Genomic DNA, 13,409 nt, shown 5'->3' on the forward strand with positions numbered 1-13,409 from the left:
GCTCAAATCATTAAAATTTTACCATACACACCAAGTCATAAAATATTTTAGAGATCAAAGAAATAATTGGCACCTGATTGAAAACTAAAAAAATCGAAGAAAGAAGGAAAGAGAAAATTCAGCAGATATCTGAAATGTGATGGTTAATATTGAATGAACTGAATTGCTGACTGGGAGGTAGGATTAAAGATAGTGCTATATAATATGCCCAATGACACTTAATATGTCAGAAAGCTTTTAATGAATTTGTTATAAATATATAAATAACAGTGAGTTTATAATATTAAATGATAAAACCAAAAACTATAAAAGGTAATCATTTACCTAGTGTCAGTTAAACTGTAGAATTAAGAAAAATAATTTTGAAATTCATCTTTTCAATACATTTTTGTAGCAAAAGTTTTATGTCATTTAAATGTTTGAGAATTTGTTTTATTGCCAATCACACATAGGTCTAAAATGGGTGCTTCGTTTTGTGTGAACTTATGTGCCAAGAATAACATAATATGAATAAAAATATGTGAAAAATTCTCACCAGCTTATATACTTATAAAAGTGGATAAACAATAGAATTGTTTTCTCAATGTTAAAAAAGCATCACATCAAATGTTAAAAATTACAAAGTTTTGAAATTTGTTGCCTTTGTATGGCCCTTAGTATGGATTTATATGTTTATTTAATATTTCTGCATTATTTTTCAAGATAAATGTTGAGTCACGTGCAGTTGTAAAACATAATACAGGAAGAAATACTATATACCCTTCACCTAGTACCCCCAATGGTACATCTTTCATAACCGTAGCACAATATCAAAACCAGGAGATAGACAATGACACCTCTGAGTAGAGCAAGTTGCTGCATAGTGCCTCATGGGACACAGGCTCAAGCACAATGGAGATTTTCAACAAATAACCACTTTATTATTTCCACAGCACAAACAGTCCAAAAGAGGAAGAGAATAGGTCCCAGGGAGGCCAACTGCTTGCATCTACATTGGTGGATGGTGGCTCCACATGACTCACTTAAAAAAGGAGATGAGGAAGTCTGTGCTGCTGAAACCTGGATTTTTATATAGCCCAGGAGGAGAGGGCCCTGCCACTGTGCAAAAAAACCATGCATTAAACAATCTTTGTGCAGAATCCCCACCCTTGCAAGCAACTGGGTTAGCTTGTTCTGAGTTTCAGTTGCAAGGTCAGACCATTCCATTTCTTGGTAGTTTTTCATTATTGAGACCTAGCCTCTTCCCCTGGCTGTGAAGGAGAAATATATTGACACGCACTGCAAACAAGCCAGAGGGTCCAAAACTGTGTGTGTCCATGACTTTCCCAGAAATTTGGTAGATTATATTATGTACTCCTACCAAAAGCATGTTCTTAATCTTAATCTGCATTCCTGTGGGAGTGACCTTATTGCAAATAGGACCTTTTGAAGATGTTTTCTTAGTTAAGCTATGGTCAATTAAATCAGGGTGGGTCTTAATCCATATTAACAGGAAGCCTTGTAAATAGAAGAAACCAAATGCCAAAAGTCAGAGAAGGCCACTTGGAGAAGCCAGAAATCAGTGGAAACTGGAAGAGCAGAATCTAAGAAAGAGGTATCACTATGTGATGAAAGGCACAGATGCAAATCAAGGAACCTCAAGGAATCTTTGTGACAAGCCAGAAACCAAACACTACAAAATACTTTTTTGGGGAAAAAGCAGCACCTGGTGAATAACTTGATTTTGGACTTTTAGCCTCTGAAACTGTGAGCTAATGAATTCCTGTTATTTAAACCAACCCTTTTTTGTGGTATTTAGTCATATTATCCTGGCAAATTAAGACAATATCCATAAATGTATTTGTAGTTTATCTATGTCTTTTTTTCATTTTTATGGCTGAATAGTATTTCACAATATAGGTGCACTAACATTTCGTAATCATTCTCCAGCAGAAGGATAGGGGTTGTTTCTATTTTTACTGTTAGAAACAAAGGTGCTTTAAGACATTCATGTACAAGTGTTTGGGATCAAATGTGTTCAGTTTTCTGGGTTAAATACCCAAGAGGGCTATCACTGGATTATGTGGTAAATGCATGTTTAGTTTTGTAAGAAAGTGCCATAGATTTTTTCCAGTCTAACTGGACAATGTGTAAAGTGCTATAGTTGAGTGGAATGGTCTGTATAACTCATTTATATCCCGGTGGTTGATTGTGTGGTTCAGGTTTTTCATAGCTTTGCTAATTTTCTGTACAGTAGTTATGTGAATTGGTAAGAATGGGATGTTTAAAAAGCCAGTTACAAGTGATGACTCGCCATTTTACCCTTTCAGTTTTATCAGGTTTTGCTTCATGTATTTTGAGATGCTGTTATTTGGTGTGTATATAATTAATATTGTTATGTCTTCAGGGTATATTGGCACTTTTATCATTATGTAATGTCTACTCTTGGTTTTTGAAATGAATATGTAGACAGCATATTGTTGAACCATTTTAAATTGATTTTCCCAAGCTATGTTTTTAATTTGTATATTTAAACCATTTATACATAAAATAATTATTGACAATAGGGTTTAATATTGTCATTTAAAAAAATTGTGTTCTGCTTATCCTCTTTTTCTCACACCTCTATTTTCCTTCGCTTGCCTTATTGTGGTTACTTGGATTAATTTTTTGATTCCGGCTTTGCTTATTTATAGTATTTTTGAGGAATTATATTTGTATAATTTTATTAGTAATTGCTGTAGTTTTTGTAATATATTCATTTATATAATTTATATAATTTTTCACAGCATACTGGTATTGGTGTTTTTAACACTTTGAGTGAGGTGTGGGAACTTTACTGCCACTTATGTTTCTTTACCATCCCCTCATTTTAATTATGTCATCAACATACATTGCTCATAATGTTAGATATCATTATAATTTTTGTTTCAGTTACCAACTATGGTTTAAGAGAATCATGAGGAGGATATTTTCATCATTCCAATAGTCTTCTTTACTTTCAGATGTTTCAAGCCTTCTTCTGTTTTTATTTCATTTCTGTAGTGAAATTTTTTTAGCCCTTCTTCAAGGAATTTTGCTATTGATAAATTTTCTTAGTTTGACTTTGAAAATACAGATATTAGTTATTTTACTATTGTCCCACAGGTCTCACACTGTTTCTTCTTCTTCTTCTTTTTTTTTTTTTTTCAGTCTATTTCCTCTCTGTTTTTCAGATGGGTAAATTCTACTGATCTGACCCAAAGAGTACACCAATTCTATCCTCTATAATTGCCTTTCTACTATTCAGATCATCCAGCAAGCCTTTTATCTTGAAAATATGTTTTGCAGTTCTAAAATCCTATTTCATTCTTTTTTTAAATGGCTATTTATTTGGTGAAATTTTCTATTTTTCCAGTTATTTCAAGACAAGTTGTAATTGCTTGTTGAAGCATTTGTATTCTCTCTTCCTTAAAATCATTGTCAGATGATTCCAACATTTAAATCCTTTTGATGTCGGCATTGACTGATTGCTTTTTCAAGGGGTGATTTTCTTTCTTCTTGGGTTGATGAGAGAATTTTTTTCATTGTATGTAGACATTTGCTACATAATGAGACTTTGTATCCTTTTTATTTAATCTGTTTTAGCAGTCTGCCTCTTGAGGTGTAATACAAGGGCTAAGTGGGTATATAGATCAGATCCCCTCAAAACTACAATGGCAAAAGTGAGAAACTGGGTCACCCTACATCTTTGTAGATGTTTGAGGAAGTTTGGGTCTCTTTTATGCCTCACTGAAACTTTACTGGTGAAAATGGGTCATTGACCCACAACAGTTCATTGCTTCTATGTGGGGATGTAGCTCAGATTCACTCAGAGCACTACTGATACAAGGGAGAGAGACTAGAGACCTGACTCACACCAATTTTCTGCTATGATGTAGAGGTGGAATGAAGTTCAGCTTCCAGCTGAGCCTGCTGACACTGGGAGGAAGGATGAAACTGGAATGCCTTCCAACCTCTTCTACTACATTGCTTTACCTTTTAAATGCTGTGTAGGGGCGGATACTCAGGTTTCCGCTGAGATCAGCTGACTTTATGGGTGGAGGACATGTGGAGTGCTAACTAGCACCAAAATGCACTTCCTTGTTCAGGTTGGTTGATGCCAAGTGAATGAGGAGGCTCTGCTCCCTGTTGGGCAGCACTGACACCATGGGGTGAAGTGGAGTGGTGACTAATTGCTTTGCAAGGTATGGGTGGAGGCTCAGCTTAGCACTGGATTCTGTTAACACTGACTGCTTTCACAAGGCACAATACATTTCACAAGGATGAACTCCTGTTGAGTCCACTAACACCAAATAGTGGGGGAATCAGATTGTTTCCTTTCCTGCCAAGCAAGGTGGTAAATGAAAATCAGCCTCATGTTTGGTGCCATTGAAACCAGAAAGGGGGTATAATTGTTCTGTTGCTGTTTGCCAAGAATAAAGCCAATATTACCAGAAAGGTTTTCTGTTGTTAGGTCACTCTTTTCCCCATATTATAGCTAGCTATAACAGGATTTTCTTGGAGTTTCTTTTTTGTCTGTGCTTGTTGGTGGGTTTTACAATGCCCTGTACAGAGTATGTGGATGGCAATAGAAAACCCAGGGAACTCACTACTGTGTAATTTCTCAAGTTTCTAGGTCCCCATACAGTACATCTTTTTTCCAACTTTCAGTCTTCCCATGCTTATTTCGTTATGTCCAATGATTAGTTGTAAGAAGGAGAACCTGAGCAGTATGTGCTACCCCAGTTTGGCTGGAAATGGACACATACTGGTTAAATTTTAATGATTCATTTTACTAAATGTAATTTTCTAATTAAATGCAAATGACATAACATTTATTTTTAAGAAGAGGCTTTGTTTTACTTTTAAAAAATGCCGTAATGGTCCACATAGTTTAAAGTATCTCAGATGTTAAAGCTTGCAGTTTTTTTAGCTTTTCTGAAAATGTATATTGCATGGAATATTTTAAGATTATTAATTACACCATTTTCTTTATTAATAGCCCTAAGATTAATTCCTGCTGAGTTCCATGATTACTTTTCTGGATTTTAATATAGCCTAAGTGAACTGAAAGGCATCTACCTTTGTTTTTTGTGTTGTTTTAAATACTTGGATATTTTATGGTATAAATCTATTTATACTACAATGACCATGTAATAGGCTGTACTGAAATGTCTTAAAATCTTTCAAGAATCAATAAATGAGGGAAGCGTATGTGAGGAAATAAATAAATAGATATATTTTTTAAAAGTATTAAAAGAAGAACCAATAAATGATTAATAACAAGTTCATACTCTGTTCTTGCTAATTTTTCTAATACTTCTTAGAATTCAAAAAATATAATCTTAATTTTTGTTTCAAGTTACAAGAGATTTTATGTAAAATTTTGACTAATTTATATTTTGTGCTACTCCAGTTCTGATCAGGGAATTTCCCGTTTTACTAGTCTCCTTAAAACATTGAAAGTAAGATATGGTCAATCTTACCATATTATATGTTTGCCTATCTTTAGGATGAAACATGATTATTCTTTCATAGAAAGAAAACAAAAAGTAAAAAGATGTAAAAGTTGTGGTTGCCAAAATTAGTTTCTGTCATTTCATTTAATGCAAATTTAAAATACTTGGTTTAAAATATTAATCTATTTATGTTTGAAAACATTGCCTCAAACAGTGTCATGCCATTCTGGAATATTCTTGTCTCTCTCTTTTTGAAGTGTGTGTGCATGCCTATGTTTGTGTGTGTGTGTAGGGATGTGTATATGTAACCATCTCTATTTTATGGTAGGTGGTGAATAATGCATTATGTAACTTGACACAACCTGAAGAAATTGGTTGATGAATTGTTTTCTCCCCAGTGATGTTTAATTTTGTGGTAATGACATTCCTGACCTGCCTTCTTACATGTGGAGTCATGGTTCTCTTTGGTATTGACAGAGCTGCTTTATGTTATTTAATGTAAGGAAGTTCTTCTAATGTTAGGTATCAAATTTCACAATAAGTTGCACTATAAGCTCCTATAGAAATGACCTGTAAAAATCTCATTTGTTTTCTTAAAATACTTGCAATTAAAATAAAAATATATATATTTTGGATTTTTTTGAGTATTCAGAATGATTTAATTATAAGAAACATTTAATAGGAAATGCTCCATATGTAGGCTAAGCATGTACTATTTTGCAGTTCTGTCCAAAATATTATCTTAAACAAAATATTAATAATTTTTCTAAGCACAATTTTATAAACAAAACAATTGATATCTAGATAATAAGCAATTATATTGAGTCACAAATCATTCAAGCAATGGAACTAAGGTTCAAATTCAAGATGCTTTAACTTCTCTTTCAAATGTCATACTATAACAAATGAAATTCCATATCATTAAAAATGTACTATATTTCACAACTATCAAAATTAGAAAATAAACATGGTTTTAAAAATTGTCCCTAAACATCTCTCTCCTCTCTCTAATTGAGATTGTTTTCTTAAACTTAATTTAACCTCTCCCTTATCATTACTGATACTTACGTATTCATATATTCATTCATTATAAGTCTTAACTTGGCTTAAATAAATAGCTTTTACTCATTTCATCTCTAAATTAATGAATTCTATATTCCAATCATGTGTATATTAGCTACTGCTGGAATTAGTTTTATTATTTAAGCATAATTTTAAGAAGTTAGTTTTATTTTTCTTTCCCTTTCCTCTCACACAAATAAAACCTAATTTTCTCAGCAAAGTATGGTTATGTAGCTAAAGTGGGGGAGAAGGACGTCAATTTAATGTTAAACATTATCCGTGACAGATAGATGCTCCAAAATAATGGCAGACATAGAAAAGGAGAAAGAAATTCTTTGTTTAACTTTATAGTGAAAGCCTGTGATTTAGCGACTAATACAGTGGAGCTTATTGTGCAACTTATTGTGAAATTTCATGATTTATTATGCAGTTCTTAGGAGCTTATTGAATGTCCCTATTGTCACACTTTATGATTTACTGAGTAATACAGAAGAGCTTATCACATAACTTGATACCGAAGTACTGATTTACTGTGAAATAGTTGTTCCAATCTGTTTCTACAAAGGGAAGAGTACGGCTAATGTTTCCTAATTACAGACAAGCTTCATCAGACATTCCATTTACAAAGGAGGTAATATCTCTAAGAAAGCTATGAATACATCTTTAGCAATGGAAAAATTTCTCCCCTCAAAATGATCATTTATCCTAATTTCTAGAAGCATTCAAATCTGTAAGTCAGCCATAAGAAAATGAAAGGTCATTTTACTTTATTAAATAATGCACCATGATAACACATAAATTGATGATACAGCTATTTTTCAAAAGACTGAAACTCGGTCTTTTCTAAAAACAATGAAATTGCTATCCTTGAAAAACAGTAAAGGATTATAATTATTCCTTTATAAGACTGGGCTTATCAGCCTGTCCCTCCTTCACTTACCATTAATCAATGCCCTGAGGGGGGTTTGATAATTCTTTAGTAAGCAAAATTGCAGATTTACAAATTGCCACTTACTGCTGTGTATTGGTAATTTTTTTTTGTCTCTAATGTATGAGGGAATGCTATAATATAGAACAATTTTATGATTTATAAACTGTACTTCCTTTTGTTGAAGTCATTTTTATTTATCAACTTTATACATAAACTTTACTGCAATTTAACTCAAAAGAATTTATGACTATAATGTTTAAATTCACATACCTGAAAAATTAACTGGGCAAATGCAGTTTATTTTATTTAAGTCATGGGTGTATATTGACATAAAAGACATTAGATGTAGATGCTATCAAAATATGCAAATAATTATGTTATCAATATAACGTCATTCATAGGTTATGGAATGCTACCAGGCACTATACATAATACAGAGAAAAAAATTTTTAACGTTAGTATGTGTATAAGGAGGCGATATTAGATTTTTCAGCATTAGGAAGGAAAGACTATGGAGCAGAGTACTGGGAACTGAACTTTGGGGGAAATTATATAACTAGGATTAAAAGAAGGCAAATATGTCATTGAACAGAACAGATAAATATTTATAGAGAAAAAACAGAATCTGGAGGTGTGTGTGCCTTTAACTTCTTTAAACTTAGAATGCATTTTGGCTATTTTTGTGCCCTTTGGCAGAGCCTGTTCATTCCTGGTAGTTAGTATACAATTTGAGGAAAAGCTCAAAAAAGTTGTTATATGTAATACAGTTGGTTATTTAGATGGTAGATTTGGAAAAAAAAACTATCAGATAAAACAATGGCATTGTAAGAATTAATGAAAACCTTTTCCCAAAATGCAGTCAGAAAAGACTGATTAAATAAAAGATATAGACCTTAATAATTAACATCTAGAAACTGTAGAAGAAGAATAGTTACAGAAAAAAACATTATAAGAAAAAATTAATATAATAAAGGAAGAAATCAAGAATTTTAGTTCATTTTTAAGAATTTAATGGTAGGACAACAAAGTCCTAACCAGTGAAACTGGAAGTGGACAAAATTGAATAAAGGGGAGTAAAATTCCTTAAAGTATATTATGGGATAGGATAACAATCAAGAAATGAGGTGACAGGAAAAGGACTGAAATACTATATAGCAACACATCTTGATTTCTTCTGAATCACTAATGAGAATGTATTTGTAGTTTATTACCTAATCATAATCATACATTATTTGTAGTAGTTATTTCTAAAAAATACTTCTCAAATCTACTTATACTTAATGCATATATGATTTGTTATTCTGAAATTTTACATTTGTATTGGTATACAAAAGTAATTGCATTTCATTCCCCCGAAACACATATGTGTGTGGCAGTTGAATATTATTGATGAATTCCCCAAAAAAATACTGATTATGTTTGTGAACAGGTCTGTTCCTTTGGGCTAGTGAAACTCTTAGATTGTATTGAATTCAGAAGTTTCACTTTTGCTTGATCAAATAATGATTAAGGCGTTGATTGGGCCACATCAGTAGGATGTGGTAAACAATAAGGCACAGGACTTAATTGGAGTTTTGGGTGCTAGAACCCCAGGAAGTAAACACATCGGAGAACCTGAGCAATTGTGGCTGGAGAGAGATGAGCTCCAGGAGAGAGACAAGACTTATCCCAGCCTACAGTTGATACTGGAAGAAGCTGGGACCATAGAGGTTTCAGAGGAAGAGGGAGGCTGAATCCTTGCAGACATTGCCCACCATCTTATGTCAACACATGGCAACAGACCTTGGGTGAGAAAGTTCCTCTTACAGTACCTTGAGTTGGCCTCTTTAGGGCCTTGTGACTGTAAGCTTCTACCCCAAAAATATACCCTTTATAAAAATTAACCAATTTCTTGTATTTTGCATCAGCTCTCCTTTGGATGACTAATACAATGTATAACCGCACTTGTACACACTCTCACACACATTCACAGATAGTTCCTTAAATAAAAACACTTACATTTATAACTTGGTGTTACAAATTCATGATCTTGTCAAGTGTGCAAGCTAGGTTGGATGGACCCTATTCTACTTTATTTCTATTACTACTGAAAGGCTGCAGAAATGAAAGGCTGAAAGGTCTGATATGCTTAGAATCTGCCTTTATGTTTTCTGGTACATCCGTTTCGGTCAGTTTGATATCATTTTCTCATCTTTCATTGACTATTATAATGACTTAAATTGGAGAGTAATATAGAGTAAAATGGTTATTTTAGGAGAATTTTAAGTAAAGGGTACGTGTGTTTTGAAGGCCAGATATCTAAAAATATCCTAAAAGACAATTGCTTTAGAACAGGAGCCAAGTTTCACTGAATAACTCATTTTTTAGCATCACATCCAATATGAATTTTGTGAAGAAATGCCCCAATCCTTTTTCAACATGTGATTCATCCTTTGTGTACTGGGAGCAAATGTTATCACTCATCTACTGCCAATTGTAGAAAAACAAGTTTAAATATAGATTAGCTTGGACACTGTTCTTTTAGTAAAGGCTTCAGAAATTTTCCTTTATAATTTCACATTATTGTGCATATAAAAGTAGGCTCATTAGTAATCTGTGGGTAATAAAATGAAGGCCTCAAAGGAATCATATACTCAATAGCACTCAAGTGGGTTGTTGAAAAAGTAATACCATTATGGCAATAACACACATAGTCAACTACACAAATAACTACTCATTTTTAAAAGAGCATTATTTTCTCCCACTGCAGAGAAACATTGTAAGGTGCTAAAACTTTACAAGCTTTGTTATGTGTGTATTGATAGTTATGCTTTATTAAGTGTGTATTAGAGAATAATTGTTCATGAAAAGAAGTAAAGGCTCTATTCAGCAGAAATGTTCCTCTGCTTCTCAGACTATATATGTTTGGCATTCTGTAGTAGGCTTTTTAGCCAATTTTTGGACTCTTTCTAAAGATATTCAAAGTGAAATCAGATGTTGCAGCATTTTAACATTTCTTTGAATCTAAGTGTTACGGAAGTACTCAGAAATATACAAATTTACAAGCTCTTTTGAGGACCTTTGTAAAGTCTTGGTTGCAAATTATTCCCTAGAAATCAGCCTTAAGTATAATGAAAGCGGTTTATTTTATTTAACTCTACCAAATTTTAAGTGAAATATTAACCTGCACTATGTTTTAAATTTTATATTTTTATTCAAATTTAGCAGATATAGGTACATACATGTCATGAAAAATGTCATCTGAATATCAATGTGAGAAAAAGGAAGACTTACCAATGGAATGGCCACAAGTACATTTAATTCTTTTTAAAAATAAAATTCTATGAAATTGACAAATTAACTGACAATAAGTAATAGAGTACATAACTCAATCTTTGATCTTCCTATCTAGGGCCATGGCTGCATGATAAAATAGATATTTTGTAAAACAACAATTATGTGTCTACAATTGCATGAAGAAATATATTCATTAATAAAACTGTTCTTTTGGGTTTTATTAATCTATTTCAATTGCAAAGAGATGTGCTGTCACAAGATGTCTTCTGATACAAATGTATCATTGGTATTATCCATGATTAAAGGGGTAGATGAATGGCAGTGGCCTCTGACATTAAATTTGAGTCAAAGGGAACAGATACATCCTAAAGCATTTATTACCACATGTCATGTTCTGAACTAAGATTTTATCATATACCTGTCTTTCACTCCAGTGATAATAATAGCTTCTGAGGGAGCTTCTTTCTCTCCTTTGTTTTAAAATCACTCTGTTATTATGAACTATTCTCTTCCCTAGAACTTAACAATAAGTAAAAAGTAGCTAGCTAACTAGATGATAGATAGATCAATTGATAGATATTCTCTAAATATTTTGTTGAATGAATGAACATTGAATTATTTAATCTTCATAACAGCTCTGAAAGTTAAAATATTTCTATCCAAATTTTACAAATAAATAAACTAGCAGTAAAGGTTTTGCTTCAGGTTGGTCCCACATTAAATATCAATTCAAACTATGGATTAAACCCAAATTTAGTAATATGTGCCCTTTAGCATAGTAATTTTTATTTATTATTATTTTTACTATTTTTACCCATGACAAATTACTGCATTCTATTTTAATAAAATAGTTATAGATAAGAGCACTGTTCTTTGACATATATCATCAATCCTAGACCTTAACATCCATAAAAATAATCAATTTAGTCAGTTTGGTTTGTAGCTATGAGGGCTATGTATAAACATAATATAATACTAGAAAGACGATAGGTGGCATACATCTCATTTCTTTTAACTGAGGATATCTATCCATAGTATAACCGTTTCCAAATAGGTTTTTTCTTTTCATTTTTTCACTAGATTTTTGTTATAAAATCAGTGCTATACTGGAAATCTTCACCATGCATTCTTATGCCGTCAATATACCAGAGGTCCTCTAGCCTAGAGATTGATGAGTAGAATTCCTAGGTCTTAGATATTCATATATAAACTATACATTCAATAATTTATCTTAAAGATGCCAAAAAGCAATTTATAGCTTCTGAATATGATGTTAGGCTTAAAAGTCTTCTGTTAAAGTTATATAACATCCTTCTATATAGTATTTTCAATGTTTTCAAAGTTGAATAAAAAATATTAATTTTTTTAATGTTTGTGGTATTTCATGTAATAGAGAAACTAAATTTAGGCTTTCTTGATTTGTGAAACATTTGTCCTAAAGCAATGCATGGATAACCTATATTTTAACAATATTGGAAATGCCAACTTTTTCATATATTGACTTCTCATTTAGCTTGTGCCTTTGATTTTATGTTCTGGTACTTTACATTGATTTGCATATTTTGGTGAACTTTCAATACATGTAGTGCTAGCTATAGAGAAGTGGAAATATTTGGGAAAGAATGAGATAGGAAACCAATTATTGTATGTATCTATAACCAGTTATCATTGTTCATATTTTCAAATTTATGCAGTTTACCTTTTCATACTATTGATAATCACCCTCACATCCTTCTGAACACAAAATTTTGACTTTTCTACACTAGTGTTGAAAAGATATTCTGAGCAATCCTGTGGACCTTTTGTATAACAGTGTTTTACTTTGTTAAAATCTGCAGGGAGCAATATACCAGAAATGGGTTGGCCATTGCAATGGAAATTCATGCTTATAGTTCTTAGGCTGAGAAAATGTCCAAATAGAGGCATTGTCAGAGATGCTATCTTACCAAAAGTCAGCTCCTGGCGATCTGGGACTCCTTCCATGTGGCCAGGCACAATAGCAATTCTGACATTCTGGGTCTCTGTTTTCTTCTCCAGGCTTATTTTCTTCTTGAGCTCAGCTGTGGGCAACCAGGCATATGACTTGCCTTTCCTTTCTCCTCCAGATCTCTCTCTCAGCCTCTTGGGGGCGTCTTTCCATGCCCCCTCTAATTCCAGTTTCTGGACTCTGGGACCTCTCTTTCAGCTTCTTGGGGTTTCTCTGTCCCTGCCATTTTTTTCTGTGTATCTGCTGTCTTCAGTCCTCTGTTAATAAAGAACTCCAGAAAAATGACCAAGACACACCCTGGGTCACACCTCACTGAAGTGACTCAATCAAGGACCCTCCAACTGAATCCAATCCCATCAAAGGGTCCCACACCTACAGATATGGATTAGCTTTTAGAACATGATCTTTTCTGGGATCCACAGAATACTTAAAACTGTCACAAAGAGACAAGTGCTAAATTCCTGTACTCTTCATGAAATTACTTTAAAGTTTTATTTCATATTGTCTCAGGTCATTAAAGAGTGGTAGAAATAGTAAAATAAAAGTGCTAAGACTAATGATATAAAATGTAGGTGTTATATTAGTGTAATTGAGACAAAAAATAAATTCCATAAAGCAATGAAACTTTAATTTCAGTTGTGTGTTAAATTTGAAAAAAAAAAGAAACAAAAATTTAAAATAAAATGTATGCAGT

The sequence above is a fragment of the Dasypus novemcinctus genome, chromosome 15, assembly GCF_030445035.2.
Source record: "Dasypus novemcinctus isolate mDasNov1 chromosome 15, mDasNov1.1.hap2, whole genome shotgun sequence".
NCBI classification, from domain to species: Eukaryota; Metazoa; Chordata; class Mammalia; order Cingulata; family Dasypodidae; genus Dasypus; species Dasypus novemcinctus.